Source organism: Rhinatrema bivittatum, chromosome 2 (assembly GCF_901001135.1).
Source record: "Rhinatrema bivittatum chromosome 2, aRhiBiv1.1, whole genome shotgun sequence".
NCBI classification, from domain to species: Eukaryota; Metazoa; Chordata; class Amphibia; order Gymnophiona; family Rhinatrematidae; genus Rhinatrema; species Rhinatrema bivittatum.
The window spans coordinates 158,515,697-158,534,004 of record NC_042616.1 but is presented as its reverse complement, the minus strand read 5'-3'; the positions used below and the strand labels follow the sequence as shown (position 1 = coordinate 158,534,004).

At 49.0% G+C, this 18,308-nt stretch overlaps 1 protein-coding gene across 5 annotated transcripts in view; it reads left to right on the top strand.

The window, feature by feature from the left end:
• Nucleotides 1-18,308, top strand: part of DBF4 (DBF4 zinc finger) — a 161,991-nt gene that overhangs the window by 71,398 nt on the left and 72,285 nt on the right. The window lies entirely within an intron of this gene.

Below are 18,308 nucleotides of genomic sequence, written 5' to 3'. Positions count from 1 at the left end.
CTAACACACCCCTTCTTCAAAACTCTGTTGGAAGCCATTCCCAATGCCATTTCTCTGCATGTTTACCTTACTTGTTTAAAATTAAAACACTATTTTAGGGCCTTATTCAAGAAATCTGGGTTATATAAATGCCAAGCTGCAGAAACTTTACAGGTAGGTTGATATGGGCCTGTTGGTGTTTTTATTAAGAAAAAAAAAAGCCTTAGATTGTGAGATTTCATTTTAGGATACTATTTCTCTTACACCCTATGTTTCCCCCTTCACTATTAGGTCTTAGTAATAATTGGGGCCATTGGAAATGTGTAGGCACTATCAGCTCGATACAGTAAAGTGGGGCTGCGGTTACCCTGCTCCTAATCCGCTTTCTACTCACTTTCCGGCCGCGTTAGCCCTTCCTGCGATACACTATCCCCTTTAACCCATCCTTTCCTAGCGTGTAGCAGATGGACTCAAAACAAGTGGGTACAGTGTGCTCGTGCTAGCAGTTGGAGACGGATCTGACGTCAGCACGGGTACATATACCCCCACAGGAAGTGTAGCAATTCAGTAATTTCCGTCTCCAAAGCAGTTTGGAGCTACCTCACGCTCGCTGAGCGTGTTTCCAAATTCTACAACGACTAAATTCCTAGAAGAAACCTACTGAAGACGAGCCCCGCACTCCTGCGGTGATACCTTTCGGTCCCTCCCCCAGTCGAGTTTCCCGAGCTGACTTCCGTGGTCCCTCGGAGGTAGGAGCCTCGGTCCGGTGGCCGACTCGCGGCAGGGACCTAGCCCCCGAGTGAGAAGGGCTCGGGCGCGGCATAGAGGCAGCTTCGGTCCCGGCGAGGACTTGGCCCCCGAGCGAGACGAGTTCGGGCGTGGCCTAGAGGCAGTGGCTGCACTTCCTTGAGCGCGGCGGTGAAGGTACTCACCCTCTCCCCCCGCAGCCGGAGATCACCCGGGTCGCAGCCGGGAAGCGCCGAAGACAAGGTAAGGCGTACATCTTTACTGTGGTCTCCGAGGAAGTGAGGATTTGCGGGGCCTGCCTACGGGGCGGCCCGCCAAGGAGGTCGCCATTTTACCTGCCTACTCGCCTTCGCCACCTAGACGCACGCTGAGTTAGGCGCCCGTTGCTAAGCGCATGCGGATAGGTGCGCTAATAGGCGCACATTCATAGGCGCACGTCCATAAGACGCACGTTCATAGGCGCACGTTCATAAGACGCCGTTCATAGCCGCACGTTTATAAGACGCCGTTGGTAGGCGCACGTTCATAAGACGCCGTTGATAGGCGCACGTTCATAAGACACCTGTGGGTAGGCGCACGTTTATAAGACGCCCGTTCATAGGCGCATACAGCTAAGCGCAGGTTGATAAGCGCACACTCATAAGATAAGCGCATAGTAATAGGCGATACATATTGCAAAGCGTATGGAGCATAAGAGAGCCCATACGTCCGCAGAGCCAGCACCTCCAGAATCAGGCATAAGAGCTCTAAGCCTCTGCTCAGCATGCAACCTCAGAGCCACTCAGAGCGAGGAAGCAGACTCACTATGTGCCCAATGTGAGGAGGCCATGGGAATTCCAGGACAGGACCGGTCCCAGCCCAGCGGTTCCTCAGGGAACACTCCGGACTTAGCAGGCCGCGGGGAGCAGCCAGGGAACCCGAGAGACCTGGTGCCCCTAAGGCCAGATCCGGCTTCACTCTCCTGGGTGGAATTATTCAAGGGGATCCAAGCCTTTGTCCGGATGCAGTCTGCTCCTCGAATGGGTCTTTCTGTTCCGGATGATCCGGCCCCTGGACCCTCGAGACCTAGGCACGGCCACTTGCCACCCGGAAGCCCCACTTATGGGGATTCGGATTGCTCCGAGGAAGATGAGGAGCCCCCCGAGGAGGGAGAACTTCCCTCGGAGATAGAACCATATCGGACCATGAGACGCTTCTTTCGGAAAGAGGATCTTCCAGGCCTGGTCTCACAATGCCTATCAGAACTGGCCATTCCGGGCCAGGACACCCCAGGGGACCCTAAAATGAACCCCATGTTAGAGGGCCTGCGCCAAACGGCTCACCATTTTCCCCTCCTACAAGCAGCACAGCAGCTAATCGATCTGGAATGGACCGCGCCGGAGGCCTCATTCAAAGGGGGTCGGGCGCTATCAGGCATGTACCCTCTGGACCCGGCGTCCAAGGAGCTGCTGGCGTGCCCCAAGGTAGATGCCATAGTTAACGCAATTGTGAAGCGCACCACCATTCCGATTGAGGGGGGAGCGGCCCTCAAGGATACAAATGACCGGCGCACGGACACCATTCTGAAACAAGCCTTTGAGGTAGCAGCCATGTCTCTACGAATCGCGACCTGCTGCACCGTGGTGACGCGTTCCTGTTTATCGAAAGCTAGAAACAACACCCCGGGAGAATACATGGAATCAGCTCTCGCATTTCTCACTGACGCAGCCTCCGACCTCGTCCGTACGGCAGCCAAGGGAGTGTCATCCTCAGTGACACCCAGGAGACAGCTCTGGCTACGCAATTGGGCAGCCGACTCTTCCTCCAAGACGCGCCTCACAAGAATGCCCTTTAAGTGATCCCTACTGTTCGGCAGCAATCTCGAGAAATTGGCTAATAAATGGGGTGCCTCTCCATTACCTCGTCTACCAGAAGACAGGTCGAGGAGGAGCCAGCGTTCTTTTTCTAGACCATCCAGAGGTAGAAACTCTCAGCGCTTCAACCCTTACAGGACTCGCTATCAAGCACCTCGTTCTTAGGCCAGGCACCAGCCCTTTCGGGCTAAGCACAACAAGAGGAGAACCGGCTCGGGTTCTGGTCCCGGCCGCAACCCACAATGACAATCAGCCGACCCAACCGGGGGTAGCAGCCATAGGGGGCAGGCTAACCCTCTTCTACCGCAGGTGGGTCGAGATTACTTCAGACCAGTGGGTCCTCGCCATCATCCGAGAAGGATATTACCTGGATTTTCTTCGGCTCCCGCCGGACAAGTTTGTGGAATCTCCTTGTTCACCTCTCAAGAAGGTGGCACTAGAAGTGACCTTACAGAGGCTCCTGGCCCTAAAAACCATAATCCCAGTACCTACAGGGGAGATAAATTCTGGGCATTATTCCATTTATTTCATAGTACCCAAGAAGGAGGGCACTTTCAGGCCCGTTCTGGACCTCAAGTCAGTCAACCGACACCTACGGGTCCCCAGCTTTCGCATGGAAACTCTACGGTCTGTCAAGAATGCAGTACAGCCAGGGGAGTTTCTCATCTCCCTAGATCTGTCAGAAGCCTATTTGCATATCCCAATCCATCGGGATCACCAGCGCTATTTACGCTTCAAAGTCCTGAATCAGCACTTCCAGTTCCGAGCTTTACCCTTCGGGTTAGCCACTGCGCCGCGGATCTTTACCAAGGTCATAGTAGTAGTGGCGGCAGCACTCAGGAAGGAAGGAATTCTCGTCCATCCCTACCTAGACGATTGACTGATCAGGGCAAAGTCACCGGAGGAGAGCCACCGGGCAACCAACAGAGTTATAGCTCTTCTGGAAAGCCTAGGATGGGTAGTCAACATAAACAAGAGTTCCCTACAGCCGTCCCAGTCGCTGGAATACCTAGGGGTTCAATTCGACACCCAGGAAGACAAGGTCAGCCTGACCTCCAAAAGGAAGTCGAAACTCCGGAATCATCTGCAGGCCCTGCTGAACGCCAGCCGGCCCACAGCTCGGGATTACCTACAGGTCCTCGGCCTCATGGCATCCACTCTGGAGGTGATACCATGGGCGCGGGCTCATATGAGACCATTACAACGCGCCTTCCTATCCCGGTGGAGCCCACGATCACAGAACTACACCATACACCTACCTCTACCAGCCAGAGTGCGGAATCAGCTACGTTGGTGGTTGCAGCCCGGCCACATGAGCCGGGGGTCAAGAATGTCCTCCCCAACCTGGACCCTGCTCACTACAGATGCCAGCCTGAATGGATGGGGAGCACACTGCGAAGAACTCACCGCCCAAGGGCGGTGGAACAGAGAAGAGTCAAGGTGGAACATCAACCGACTAGAGGCACGGGCAGTCAGGCTAGCGGTGCCTGCGATTTGCCCACAGACTTCGCAACAGAGCGGTCAGAGTAATGTCAGACAACGCCACCCCGGTGGCATACATCAACCGACAGGGCGGCACCAGAAGCCAACAGGTATCCCTAGAAATAGCCCCCCTGATGACTTGGGCGGAAGCGAATCTCCAGGACATCTCCGCCGTTCACATCGCCGGGCAGACTTCCTCAGCAGAGAAAGCCTAAATACAGGGGAATGGCAGCTGTCGCCCACAGCTTTCCAGATGATTGTGGATCAGTGGGGGACGCCGGGCATGGACCTATTAGCAGACAGGTCCAACGCTCAAGTACCCAGATATTTCAGCCGCAGGCAGGATCCGCTATCCCAGGGGATCGATGCCCTGGTACAGCCATGGCCTCAGGGAATCCTGCTATATGCCATTCCTCCGTGGCCCCTGCTGGGTGCTATTATACAGAAGATTCAGCGACACAGAGGCCTAGTTCTTCTAGTGGCCCCGGATTGGCCAAGAAGACCCTAGTACGCAGACATGAGAAGACTACTGGCAGGGAATCCTCTACCTCTGCCTCCATACAGGGACCTGCTGCGGCAAGGTCCCATCCTCCACGAGGATCCAGCTCAATTCTCTCTTACGGTCTAGCCATTGAGAGGGCTAGACTGAAGAAAAGAGGATACTCGGAGCCGGTAATAGATACACTCCTCCGAGCACGCAAGTTCTCCACATCACTGACATATATCAGGATCTGGAGAGTTTTTGAAGCCTGGTGCGACTCTCACAGCACCAGTTCACATGCCGCTAAGATTCCTATCATTTTGGACTTCCTACAAGATGGACTTCAGAAGGGTCTGTCCCTCAGCTCCATCAAGGTTCAGGTAGCAGCGCTGTCTTGCTACGGTCCCAGGAGTGTCGGCAACACCATTGCCAAACACCCAGACGTCTCACGTTTCCTGAAAGGAGTCAAACACATTCGCCTGCCACTGAAGTGGCCAGTGCCCCTGTGGAACCTTAACCTAGTGTTGGAATTTCTAGCGGGATCCGCCTTCAGGCCCCTTCGAGGCCTGTCTCTCCGTTTGTTAACCTTGAAGATGGTGTTCTTGCTGGCTGTGTGTTCAGCACGCCGCGTCTCAGAGCTACAAGCACTGTCCTGCCGTGATCCATTTCTCAGAATCACTCCAGAGGCTATCCATCTTCGCACGGTTCCTTCCTTCTTACCCAAAGTAGTCTCACAATTTCACCTCAACCAAACCATATCCTTGCCAACCATGGAAGGTTTGAAGAAGTCAGAAGAAGGTCGAATACTGCATCATCTCGACGTCGGCAGAATGCTGGCCAGATACTTGGAAATGTCAGAAGCAGTACGAAAGACGGACCATCTGTTCGTCCTTCACAGCGGGAAGAAGCAAGGGGAAGCGGCCTCACGGCAACCATCGCTTGCTGGATCAAAGAAGTTATCAAGGCAGCCTACGTAGAGGCGGGAAAGCCACCGCCTCTACAGGTCAAGGCTCACTCTACCAGAGCGCAATCGGCCTCTTGGGCAGAAACTAGGATGCTGTCGCCTGCAGAGATATGTAAAGCGGCAATGTGGTCCTCCTTCCATACCTTCTCCAGATTCTACCGTTTTGACGTTCAGGCCAGGGAGGACACAGCATTTGCGAGGGCAATCCTACACGGTCCTCGGGCAGCCTCCCGCCCAGTACGGGAGTAGCTTTTGTACATCCCACTTGTTTTGAGTCCATCTGCTACACGCTAGGAAATGTAGAGATTACTTACCTGATAATCTTCTTTTCCTTAGTGTATGCAGATGGACTCAGCATCCTGCCCGGCTGCCGGTATACATGGGGATTCGCCGACTCACGGTAAGCCATGTTTGCTTATATAGGGCCTCCACCCTGCCGGGTGTCGACGCCTTCCGGTTGAGAACACTGGCAGTCTCCAGCTACCATCAATTGGTCAGGGTAATCCTGTTTATTTAATCGATCGGTCAGTCACACATATATCCATAAAGCTTTTGCAAGGAAGATTACTGAATTGCTGCACTTCCTGCGGGGGTATATGTACCCGTGCTGACGTCAGATCCGTCTCCAACTGCTAGCACGAGCACACTATACCCACTTGTTTTGAGTCCATCTGCATACACTATGGAAAAGGAGATTATCAGGTAAGTAATCTCTACATTACCGCCTCTTTAAATCCCCGGGTAACCCCTTCCTCCCGCGGCATGTATATCAGATGTAAACGATCGAATTAGCTATTCCCTCCCATAAAGTAACGCGCGCCCCGACTATCGCTATTTTACCCTGCTGTTTTACCCCGCGTTTAACCTGCTAACTTACCGCCTACCCTTTCCCCTGCGTTAGAGGCAGGGGTAAGGGTAGGCGGCAAACTTTCCCCCAGCCCCCGCTCTCCTGCCCTGGCCGCGTCCATGGGTGCTGGTCTCCGGGGCAGCCCCAGTCCTCTCCCCTCCTCCCGAAGCGAAAAAAAAAGTAGCAAGAGAGGACGGGCAATCCTACGCTCGGGATTGCCAGTCCCCCCTCCCCTCCTCCCGAAGCAGGACGCGAAAAGCAGCCTTGCTCCGGGAGGAGGGGAGAGAGGACTGGCAGTGTAAAGCGACGAAGCGACTTACTTTTTGCAGCCCCCCCTCCGGACATCGGCGAGGACGACCGCGGCTCCCTTCCCCTGCCCCCAACTGCCCGCGAAGATGGGCGAAAGCGGCCCCTGTTCGTGCGATTGGGCTGCTCAATGCGTGACGTCACGACGTTTGGCGTCACGGCATGTGACGTCACGAACAGGGGCCACTTTCGCCCGTGCAGGCGTCGATCTTCGTGGGCAGTTGGAGGCAGGAGAGGGGAGCCACGGTCGTCCTCGCCGATGTCCGGAAGGGGGCTGCAAAAAGTAAGTCACTTCGTTGCTTTACGCTGCCAGTCCCCCCTCCCCTCCTCCCGGAGCAAGGCTGCTTTTCGCTCCCTGCTTCGGGAGGAGGGGAGGGGGGACTGGCAATCCAGAGCGTAGGATTGCCCGTCCTCTCTCCCCTCTCTCTCTTGCAACTTTTTTTTTTTTTTTCGTTTTTTCCGCTTTGGTTACTTGCTTCGGGAGGAGGGGAGAGGGCTGACAATCCCGAGTGTCTGAGAACTGTCCACTTCCTGGTACCTGTCATTTCAAATGTCATTTGAAATGACAGATACCAGCGTGGCCGTGAAGCGTTAGGCACGCACACCCAGGTTACTGTATAGGCGCTCTATACAGTAAAATGGGTTGCGCGGGCCTAACGCTTCACGGACGCTTCTTAGACGCAGCTTGCATTTGCAAGCTATTTACATACAGGATCGAGCGGTAGATGAGCTGCACTGTGCGTGTGGCAACTGCGGGTGCTCCGGGCACTAACGCAGCTCTTCCTACCGCTCGGTACTGGATTGACCTATATAAAAGGGGCAAAAAAATCAAAAAGCTTCATTTTCCAGTTGTCCATAATTTTCCAAATTACTTCCATCTTTTCATTTTTTATGCTGTTTACGATTTCCCACAGTTTTCTGTACATTACAGGTTTAAATCTGCTTACTAGATCTCAATTGACATGCAGGCATGAATTAGCCATTACGAGTGGGTGGTGTCATCCAACTCCACACATGGGCTTGGCACTTAGAGCTCAGTAAAAGTCCTGAGTGCGCACACTGCCTTCTCAACTCCTTAATCTGTTCATCTGAGCTACCGCCTGATATGTTCCCAATCTCTCTCTCTCGTTTTTAATTTTGGATTTATTTGTTGTCCTAATCTTCCTTGTTGGTTCTTTTTTTACCGCTTCCTCAGCAGCCTCTTCAAATTTTCTCAACTTCACTTTTATATTGCAGCATCGCTGTAGCACCTCAATAATCCAGCCCACATTTTTTCATTTCAAATGTCACATAATGTACTTCCAAATTTTGCCTTTATCACCACTTCCACTATGTGTAGTGTCCAATTGTGAAAATGTGGGCTGGACTATTGAGGTGCTACAGCGATGCTGCAATATAAAAGTGAAGTTGAGAAAATTTGAAGAAGAGGGACATTAATGTGAATTGTGTCTTATAAGTGGGAAGATTTGTCACAACAAAAGTGATTTAAAATATGTGATTGAAGGATGAGTTTTAAGTTAGATGAATAGATTGGATGTGTATTTGTGAAGTGTGAGTGGAAATATAGGGGGTTTAAATGTATTAAAAGAGCACATATGACCTTTTTATAATTTTTTTTTTTATTATGTTGTGTGATGGAATATTGTATTAATAAATAAAAGAATTGTGGAAGTTGTGGAGTAAATAAAAGGTAACATTGGAGACTGTCCTCCATTCGGGGGGTTTATTAGAAATTGATTAAAGACAGTCTGAGTGTGCTGTATTTTGGGCAGGTTGTAGTGAATATAGCAGTACTTTGCCAGGAAGATAGAGGCCCTATTGATGGCACTGGTGGTTGAAAGCCCAAAGCTCTGGCATGAGGCTGAGTAGTGGAGCCTCTCCTCTTTTAGGAGTGAGACATCATCAGTGTGAAGCACACATTCCAGGACACAATCAGTATCTTTGATGCAGCATACTAAGTCTCCTTTAATTTTGTCGTAGCAGACCTCCTCGACCCTTAAGCCTACTGCTATGGAGAGTAGTACTATGGTACATAAGGAAATGTTACTGATGCTGGTGATCATACTCTGCACTGGCTAGCAAGAGATATTGACACAACAGATGTGGAGTGCCTCAGAGCTGGCTGCTTCTATAGTTACAGTCACTATAGCTCCAAGTCCTTGTCGGCACTACTTGTGTCAGCAGCTCTTAGTTAGAATGAGCTGATCAGGGTTTCTGAAGAGAATGTGTCTCCTCCAGCTCTAATGCAGAGAGTCCCTCAGCCAGTGGGAGCCCAGCTGTCATAGATTGTGAAGAATTTCTTTGCCACCTTAAACCCTGAAGACCAGAGATGGAGATTGGAACTTCTCCTGTCCAAGACGGAGGCATTTTTCCCACATAATGGGACTGATCAAAGACCTCCAGAGGTGCATGTCTCCCTTCAGGGGCTTCTGACTTTGGGAGTAAGTCCCTGCCTCAAAGTAATAGATTCGCTTCCTCTATGGGTGTCCCTTCATGGGTCAGAAGGGAAAGAAGTGGGGTCAGAATTCTGCATTCCTTACAGAGGTTTCCCCCACAGATGAGCAGAGATCATCTCCTGCCTCTCCCTTATCATCGGGTTCTTGGCTCAACATATTGCAGTGGTCAGGAGAGGAGGATTCTTACCTGACTTGCCTCAGCATTCATTTCCTCCAGAGAATCTCAAGAATTCATACTTTTTGGATAAGCTAGCAAAGACGCTGTCCATCATTGTTAGGAAAGCATAGGACCCAAGAACTGATATAATTGGACTTCTGCAATTTCTTCAACCTCCAGCAGACTCTACATCAATTCTGCTGCATAGCCTTCTCAAGGACCTGCAAATGAGGATATGCAGTCTCCAACATTGTATCTTCCAGTGGCCTAGAAGCTTGATTTTAAATATAGAGTCCAAGCCTCCCTAGGCTTTGGATTGAAGTGAGCATTGAAGGGTGCAAAGTGTGCCTGTGATCACTGTAATACACTTCCTGGGAAGGACCTGAAGGTGTTGGATGAGTTTGGGAAGGTCTTCCAAGAAGCCATGCATAGTGTTTGGATTGTGACTCATCAGTTGTACTTGCTGCAGTATCTGCATGAAAATGTGCAAAAATTGAAGCCTTTGATATAATTGTCTGACCCTGTTTAGGCAGAGTTCCATGGAGCTGAGGAAGAACTTGAAAACAAATTATCTTCTCTGCTTATGAAGTATTCAAAACCACAGCTGCTCAAAGTCTCACATGATTGCAAGTAAAAAGCCTTTGTGAAGATGTGCATCACCATCTGGTGGATGTTCCTTGTAGAAGAGACAACTTATTTAGAGATAAGGTGCAGAAGACATGGCTCTGATTAAGGAGCAATAGTCCACTTTGCACTCATTGTCAGCAGGAATGGAGGACCATTCAACCCCGTCTCAGCAGCTGTATTTCTTCTATATTTATTTATTTATTTATTTAAATGTTGTTATATACCATCATTAAGTTATTTACCATCATAACGGTTTACAGTAGGGCACATATATCAAGGAAAATATAGATCAAAAATTACATAGATGGTGCCATTATTATTCGGTAAAAATAAAACATTAAGAATAATATGGTTTATGATGAGGAATTTACATTGTATGTTTATTGCAATTCAACAGTTGGTTTGACTATCATTATAAGAGGGGGAAACTAATTTCCAGTAGTAATAAGTGCACGTTCTTCCAAAAATGTCCCTACCAATCCTTTCGATGTCATTGAGCTCATAAGAACATAGGATTTGCCATACTGGGTCAGACCAAAGGTCCATCAAGCTCAGGTCACAAGTACCTGTCAGGATCCCAAGGGGTAGATAGATTCTAAGCTGCTTATCACAAGAATAAGCAGTTGATTTCTGCAACTTCTACTCTCCAGGAACAGCTACCTGCTAGAGGTCGGTAGAGAAAGAGGCAACAATTTAAGACCAAGTAGCAGTTACATTTGAGAAATGCCCCCTTTCCTAGCATGTAGCAGATAGACTCAGGACCAATGGGTATAGTGTACTCCTGATAGCAGTTGGAGACGGAGTCAGATTTCAATCTGACGTCAGCCTATATATACCCATGCAGGAAGCTCTGCTCTTTAGTATTTCTCCATCTCCTTAGCAGTTTGGGACACTACACACGCTTGCACAGCTTTAGAAAATCGAAACCAAAAGAAGAAAGAAAATCTTACCTCTACAAGACTAGCCCCACTCTCCTGTGGTGATACCTAAGGGTCCCTCCCCCAGTCGAGAATTCCTGAGGTGATTTCCGAGATCCTTCAGAGGTAAGCCTCGGTCTGGTAGTCAATTCCCGGCGTGGACTTAGCCCCCTGAGTGGCTGAGAGGCAGCGGGTACAATACCGAGCGCGGCGGTTAAGGTATTCCCCTCTCCCCCCTGCAGCTGGAGACCACCCGGCACGAGACCGGGAAACGCCGAGACAAGGTAAGGTCGTCTGTGCCATTTCCCTCCCTTGTTCGCCGTACTGTCCGCACAACTGAGCCATAGGTACAGGGGTGAGCCGGGCGCACAAACTACTTGTGAAGATCTGCACTGCCTCTGTCTCCTTCCGTGCTCCACCGCCTGTGGCCAGTCCCTGTACTGCCACAGGACAGGGGTCCACCCCCGAGCGCAACAGAACCAGAAGCAAACAGGTGTCTCTGGAAATAGACCCCTAATGGCGTGGGCGGAAGCAAACCTACAAGGAATCTGTCGCCCACATCGCAGGAAAAGACAATGTCACTGCGGATTACCTCAGCAGAGAGAGTCTAGACCCAGGGGAATGGATGCTGTCGACCACAGCCTTCCAGTTGATAGTAAACTGCTGGGGAACACCAGCCATGGATCTTCTGGCAACCCGGTCCAATGCCCAAGTTCCCAAGTTTTTCAGCCGCAGACGAGAACCACAATCCCAGGGAATTGATGCCTTTGTCCAGACCTGGCCACAGGAAGACCTGCTGTACGCCTTTCCCCCATGGCCACTACTGGGCAGGATCATCCGCAAAATAGAACACCACAGGGGACTAGTACTTCTAGTGGCCCCGGACTGGCCAAGAAAGCCATGGTACGCAGATATGCGAAGACTTCAGGTGGGGGCCTGCTCCACCAAGGACCGATCCTCCACGAAGACCCAACTCGATTCTCTCTTATGGTCTGGCCATTGAGAGGATTCACCTGAAGAAGAGCGGATACTCGGGGGCAGTGATTGACACCTTACTCCAAGAGAATATTCAAAGCCTGGTGCGAGGACCGCGACATCCTTCCGTGGACAGTCAAAATCCCCATGATCCTGGAATTTCTGCAGGACGGCTTGAAGAAGGGGCTGTCTCTCAACTCCATCAAGGTTCATGTGGCCACGCTGGCCTGCTTCAGAGCCAAAGTGGACGGCATCAGTCTTATCATCCAATCCAGACGTTTCCCGTTTCCTGAGAGGGGTCAAACAAATCCGACCACCACTAAAGTGGCCAGTGCCCCTATGGAATCTCAATCTAGTACTAGAGTTCCTGGCAGGAGCTTCCTTCAGACCTACTCGCGGCCTGTCACTACGGCTCCTGATCTTGAAGACTGCATTCCTAGTGGCAATATTTTCAGCCCATCATATTTCTGAACTTCAAGCACTATCTTGTCTGGAACCATTCCTTAGATTCACACCATACAGCTCCATACTGTCTCCCCCTTCCTTCCAAAGGTGGTTTCTCATTTCCATCTAAACCAAACCATCTCGCTGCCATCTCCAGATGAACATAAGGACTCGGAAGACTCACACCTTCTTCGCCATATGAACATTGGCAGACTCCTAATCCGATACCTAGAAAGATCGGAATCCATACGTATTACGGACCACATATTCATACTTCACAGCGGGAAGAAACAAGGGGAAGCAGCCTTGCGGGCAACCATAGCCTGCTAGATCAAGGAAGTAATCGAGGCGGCCTATGTAGAGGCAGGAAAGCCTCCTTCTCTACAAGTCAAGGCCCATTCCACAAGGGCCCAGGCAGTATCCTGGGCAGAAGCCAAGATCCTGTCACTAGCCGAGATCTGTCGGGCGGCGACATGGTCCTCCATTCACACCTTCTCGAGGTTCTACCGCCTGGATGTTCAGGCCCGGGAGGACACAGCATTTGCAAGGGTAGTACTAAGTGGGCCATGGGCAGCCTCCCACCCAGTTCGGGAGTAGCTTTTGTACATCCCATTGGTCCTGAGTCCATCTGCTACACCAGGGGTGGGCAAGTCCGGTCCTCGAGGGCTGCAAACCAGTCGGGTTTTCAGGATACCCCTAATGAATATGCATGAAATAGATTTGCATACAACTGAGGCAGTGTGTATGCAGGTCTCTCCATGCATATTCATTAAGGATATCCTGAAAACCCGACTGGTTTGCAGCCCTCGAGGACCGGAATTGCCCACCCCTGTGCTACACGCTAGGAAATGGAGAAATTACTTACCTGATAATTTCGTTTTCCTTAGTGTAGACAGATGGACTCAGCATCCCGCCCACAGCTGCCCCAAAATCCGGATATCTTGGGTGACAATCTCCGAGAGCAAGACAAGCACAGGTAAGCCAGGTTTTACCCCTAGTTTAAAACACCCATAGTTTCCGGGTGTCTGCATTTTCTGGTTGAGTGCACTGGCGGTCTCCAGTTGGAAATAAGGTCAACCAGGCCAGGTTAATCAAGTTAGCCAAATTAATCAAGTGATTAAAACACACATATACCACAATTGCTTTTTGAGGAGAATACTGAAGAGCAGAGTTTCCTGCAAGGGTATATGTAGGCTGACATCAGATTGAAATCTGACTTAGTCTCCAATTGCTATCAGGAGTACACTATACCCATTGGTCCTGAGTCCATCTGTCTACACTAAGGTAAACAAAATTATCAGGTAAGTAATTTCTCCATTTTGGAGGCAAGGGTACAGTCCTTCTTTCCAGAATGGATTCATGTCACCAAGGACTGGCAGGTCATGGAATTGCAGAATATGGCTACCACTTGCACTTTTCTTGCTTCCTGTGATATCAGTCTTCAGCTTTGACCCCTCCCAATCTGCTCAACTGCTGCTGGAAGTGGCATCTCTTCTTCAGTAGAAGGCGATTTGAGCTCATATCTTCCCAGGAGAGTGGGCATGGATTCTATTCTGAGTCCTATCCTGTACTTATGGAATATGAACAGATGAGCTCCCTCCATAGGATTCTTCCTGTCATTCAACTGAGGGATTGGATGTGCTCTCTGGATCTGAAAGATGCTTACAAGCACATTCCCATTCACTCTACCAATTGGAAGTTCCTCAGGTTCATGGTGAAGGACATGCATTACCAATATAAGATGCTTTCTTTTCATCTATCATCTGCACCAAGGGCAGTCAAAAATGTCTAGTAGTCAAGGTTGCACAGCATCATCAACAAAAAGTCTGTATTTCCATACATAGACGATTGTTTGATGATGGGTTCATCTCCAGTATGAGTCCTGGAGTCTCTCAAAGTAACCATCTGGCTTTTCCACTCCCTGGATTTCCTAGTAAACCTTCCCAAATCCAAATCGAAAGGATTCCATTTAAAATGAGCCTGTATAGACTCACTAGAGGAAAAGGTGTTTCTCCCAGTGGAAAGAGCCAGAGTGTTGATGGGCCTGGTGAGTTTCCTTCTTCAGCAAGAACAAGTGCCATAATCTAAAAGGAGCAATTACCAAGGCAACTAATCTATATGTTAGAAAAGCAAAAGAAAAATGAAACCTATCTGATTCTCAAAGGAGGTGGCTGACAAAATAAAGGCTAAAAAAACAGTGTTCAAGAAATATAAAAGATCCCAAAGGGAGGAGCACAAAGAAGAATATCTGGTAGAACTGAGGGAGACGAAGAAATTAATCAAGACTGCAAAAAGTCAAGCGGAAGAGAGGATTGCCAAGGAGATAAAGAGAGGTGACAAAACATTTTTCAGATACATCAGTGAAAAGAGAAAAGTTCAAAGTGGTATAGTGAAACTGAAAGGATCAATGTGTGGAGAGAGACGAAGAAATGGCAGAAATATTAAACGAATACTTCAGTTCTGTGTTCACTAAAGAGGACCCTGGAGAAGGACCATCGCTAGTTAACAAGAGAGTGGAGTGGAGTAGATGTAACTCCATTTACAGTAGAAAATGTATGGGAAGAGCTAGAGAAACTGAAAGTGGACAAAACCATGGGGCCTGATAAGGTTCATCCCAGGATACCGAGGGAGCTCAGAGATGTGTTGGTGGGTCCGCTGTGTGACCTGTTCAATAAATCCCTAGAAACGGGAGTGGTGCTGAGTGATTGGAGAAGAGCGGTGTTGCTCCCGCTTCACAAGAGTGGGAACAGAGAAGAGGCTGGTAACTACAGACCAGTTAGCCTCACTTCGGTGGTGGGAAAAGTAATGGAGTCACTGTTGAAAGAGAGAATAGTGAAATATCTACAGTCGGGAGAATTGCTGGACCAGAGGCAGCATGGATTCACCAGGGGAAGATCCTGTGAGACAAATTTGATTGACGTCTTTGACTGGGTAACCAAGGAATTGGATCAAGGAAGACCACTCGATGTCATCTACTTGGATTTCAGTAAAGCTTTGATACAGTCCCGCACAGGAGACTGGTGAATAAAATGAGAAGCTTAGGAGTGAGTGCCGAGGTGGTGGCCTGGATTGCAAACTGGTTGACGGACAGAAGACAATGTGTGATGGTAAATGGAACTCTCTCTGAAGAGAGAGCGGTTTTAAGCGGTGTACCGCATGGATCGGTGTTGGGACCGGTCCTGTTCGATATCTTTGTGAGCGACATTGCGGACAGGGTAGAAGGTAAGATTTGTCTTTTTGCGGATGACACTAAGATCTGCAACAGAGTGGACACGCCGGAAGGAGTGGAGAGAATGAGATGGGATTTAAGGAAGATGGAAGAGTGGTCGACGATATGGCAGCTGAGATTCAATGCCAAGAAGTGCAGAGTCATGCATATGGGGAGTGGAAATCCGAATGAACTGTATTAAATGGGGGGAGGGGGGGGAAGGCTGATGTGCACGGAGCAGGAGAGAGACCTTGGGGTGATTGTTTCGCCGACTTCAGATCATTAGACACTATGTGACAAGGCGATAGCTAAAGCCAGAAGAATGCTGGGCTGCATAGAGAGAGGAATATCGAGTAAGAAAAGTCAAGTAATTATCCCCTTGTACAGGTCCTTGGTGATGCCTCACCTGGAGTACTGTGTTCAGTTCTGGTGACCGTATCTCCAAAGAGACAGAGACAAGATGGAGGCGGTCCAGAGAAGGGCGACCAGAAAGGTGGATGGTCTTCATCAAATAACTTATGAGGAGAGATTGAAGAATCTAAATATGTACACCCTGGAGGAAAGGAGGAGCAGAGGTGATATGATACAGACTTTCAGATACTTGAAAGGTTTTAATGATCCAAAACAACGACAAACCTTTTTCCGTCAGAAAAAAAATCAGCAGAACCAGGGGTCACGAGTTGAAGCTCCAGGGAGGAAGACTCAGAACCAATGTCAGGAAGTATTTCTTCATGGAGAGGGTGGTGGATGCCTGGAACGCCCTTCCGGAGGAGGAAGTGGTGAAGACCAGAACTGTGAAGGACTTCAAAGGGGCGTGGGATAAACACTGTGGATCCATAAAGTCTAGAGGATGTGAATGAAGAGTGGGTGGCTCGCGGGAATGACGGCTCCTGCCTGGAGATAATACCCTTATTCAATAAACATACTCACGGTTAATGCGACTCCAACATTGCTGTAAGCTTCAACGGCAAGAAGAAATGTGGAAAAAAGGATTTGCATTCACAAAAAAGCGGGGAGTAGCTTGCTTGTTACGGCGGTTACTACCCCAAACCAAATAAGCCTGATATTTCACTTTCAATGCATATCCAGCATAGCTCTCTGCTTCAACGGCAGGGGAGAAAGACTGATACTTCACACATATCCAGCATAGTTCCCTGCTTCAATGGCAGGGGGGAATGAAGAAAAGTGGATCTATATACAGACAACAACCAACAAGGACTGAATTACATAGTCTGGGTAAACAAACAAGCATGGGTGTAGCTTGCTTATTGCAGCGGTTACTACCCCTATCTAATTAAGCTAGATATTTCACTTAGATGCAGTTCCAACACTGCTCTCTACATTAATGGTGGGGGTGGAAGGGAAATAGAACCAAAAGGTTACTAAGAGCCAAGAGTAACAGATAAGTTTGAGACAAAAAAAAAAGTGTGAAGCTTGCTGGGCAGACTGGATGGGCCGCTTGGTCTTCTTCTGCCGTCATTTCTATGTTTCTCAAGCAATGGCCACAGTGGTGCATGTAGTCCCTATGACTCATCTTCATAAGTAAGATTTCCGACATGGTGCTGGACCGGCTAACTGAATTACCTCTCCTGTGGACCAAGTAGTTATCTATTTTTCTTCCTGTCCTCAGAATCTATTTTTCAGTATCTAGTTATCTTTTCATCCTTATGTCTTAGCATCTCTTCAGTCCAAGGTTTCTCAGCCGCCATTGTAGCTCATCACCAGCAGGTGGATGGGGCTTCAATCTCTTTTCACTCTTTTTAGTATCAAAGTTCATGACAGGTCTGTGGAACTCTAATCCTCCATTTGCTAAATCTCTGATACCTTGGGACCTCAATTTAGTCCTAGCTCAACTTAGGAAACCTCCCTTTGAACCTCTCAAGTTGGTGGGCGAAGATTTTCACTTGGAAAGTATTGTTTCTTGGTGCCTTCGTTTCAGCACAAAGAGTAAGTGAATTTTAAAGGCTCTGGTTTAGTTTTCACCATACCTGCAGTTTTTTCATACTCACCCTAAATTCTTTTTTAAAGTGGTGTCCACTTTCCACATTAACCTTTAATCCCAATAGTTTGGAAAGGGCAGTTGCCAAATTAACTCTAATTGGCTACCGGACTGTATTCCTTACTATTATGTTCTGGCTGGCTTACAGTTTACGGACTATAAGTCTCATCAAGTGACAGCCATAGCAACTGAAATGGCTCATCTCAGGGCCACTTCCATTGAGGACATTTACAAAGCTGCTACTTGGTTGTCAGTTCACACCTGTATGCCCCACTACTGTCTAGACCAGGGGTGGGCAAGTCCGGTCCTCGAGGGCTGCAAACCAGTCGGGTTTTCAGGATACCCCTAATGAATATGCATGAAATAGATTTGCATACAACTGATGCAGTGTGTATGCAGGTCTCTCTCATGCATATTCATTAAGGATATACTGAAAACCCGACTGGTTTGCAGCCCTCGAGGACCGGAATTGCCCACCCCTGGTCTAGACATAATGCTTTGAAGAGAAAGTAACTTTTGACAAGCAGTTTTGTGCAGCCTGTTCACCCCGTAGTCTACTCTCTACTTGTGGATTCTGGATTGTCTGTGCAAATGTTGTTCCACGATGCAACTTTTAGCTTGGAACTTCCCGTGCATTACGGCTGATTCATGCCTCCTTGTTGACAAAGAAAGCAAGTTTGCTTGTTTGTAAGCAGGGTTCTCTGTAAACAGCAGGATAAATCAGCCATACTCAATACCTTCCTACCTCCCTAGTTGACTAACTCGCTAAAGCTTAAGCTGTGGAAGAGACTGAGGGGTTCACAAGACAGCGTGCATACAGATGAACTTTCTGCTTGCTAGGAATTTTATTGAGCTCTGAGAGCTGG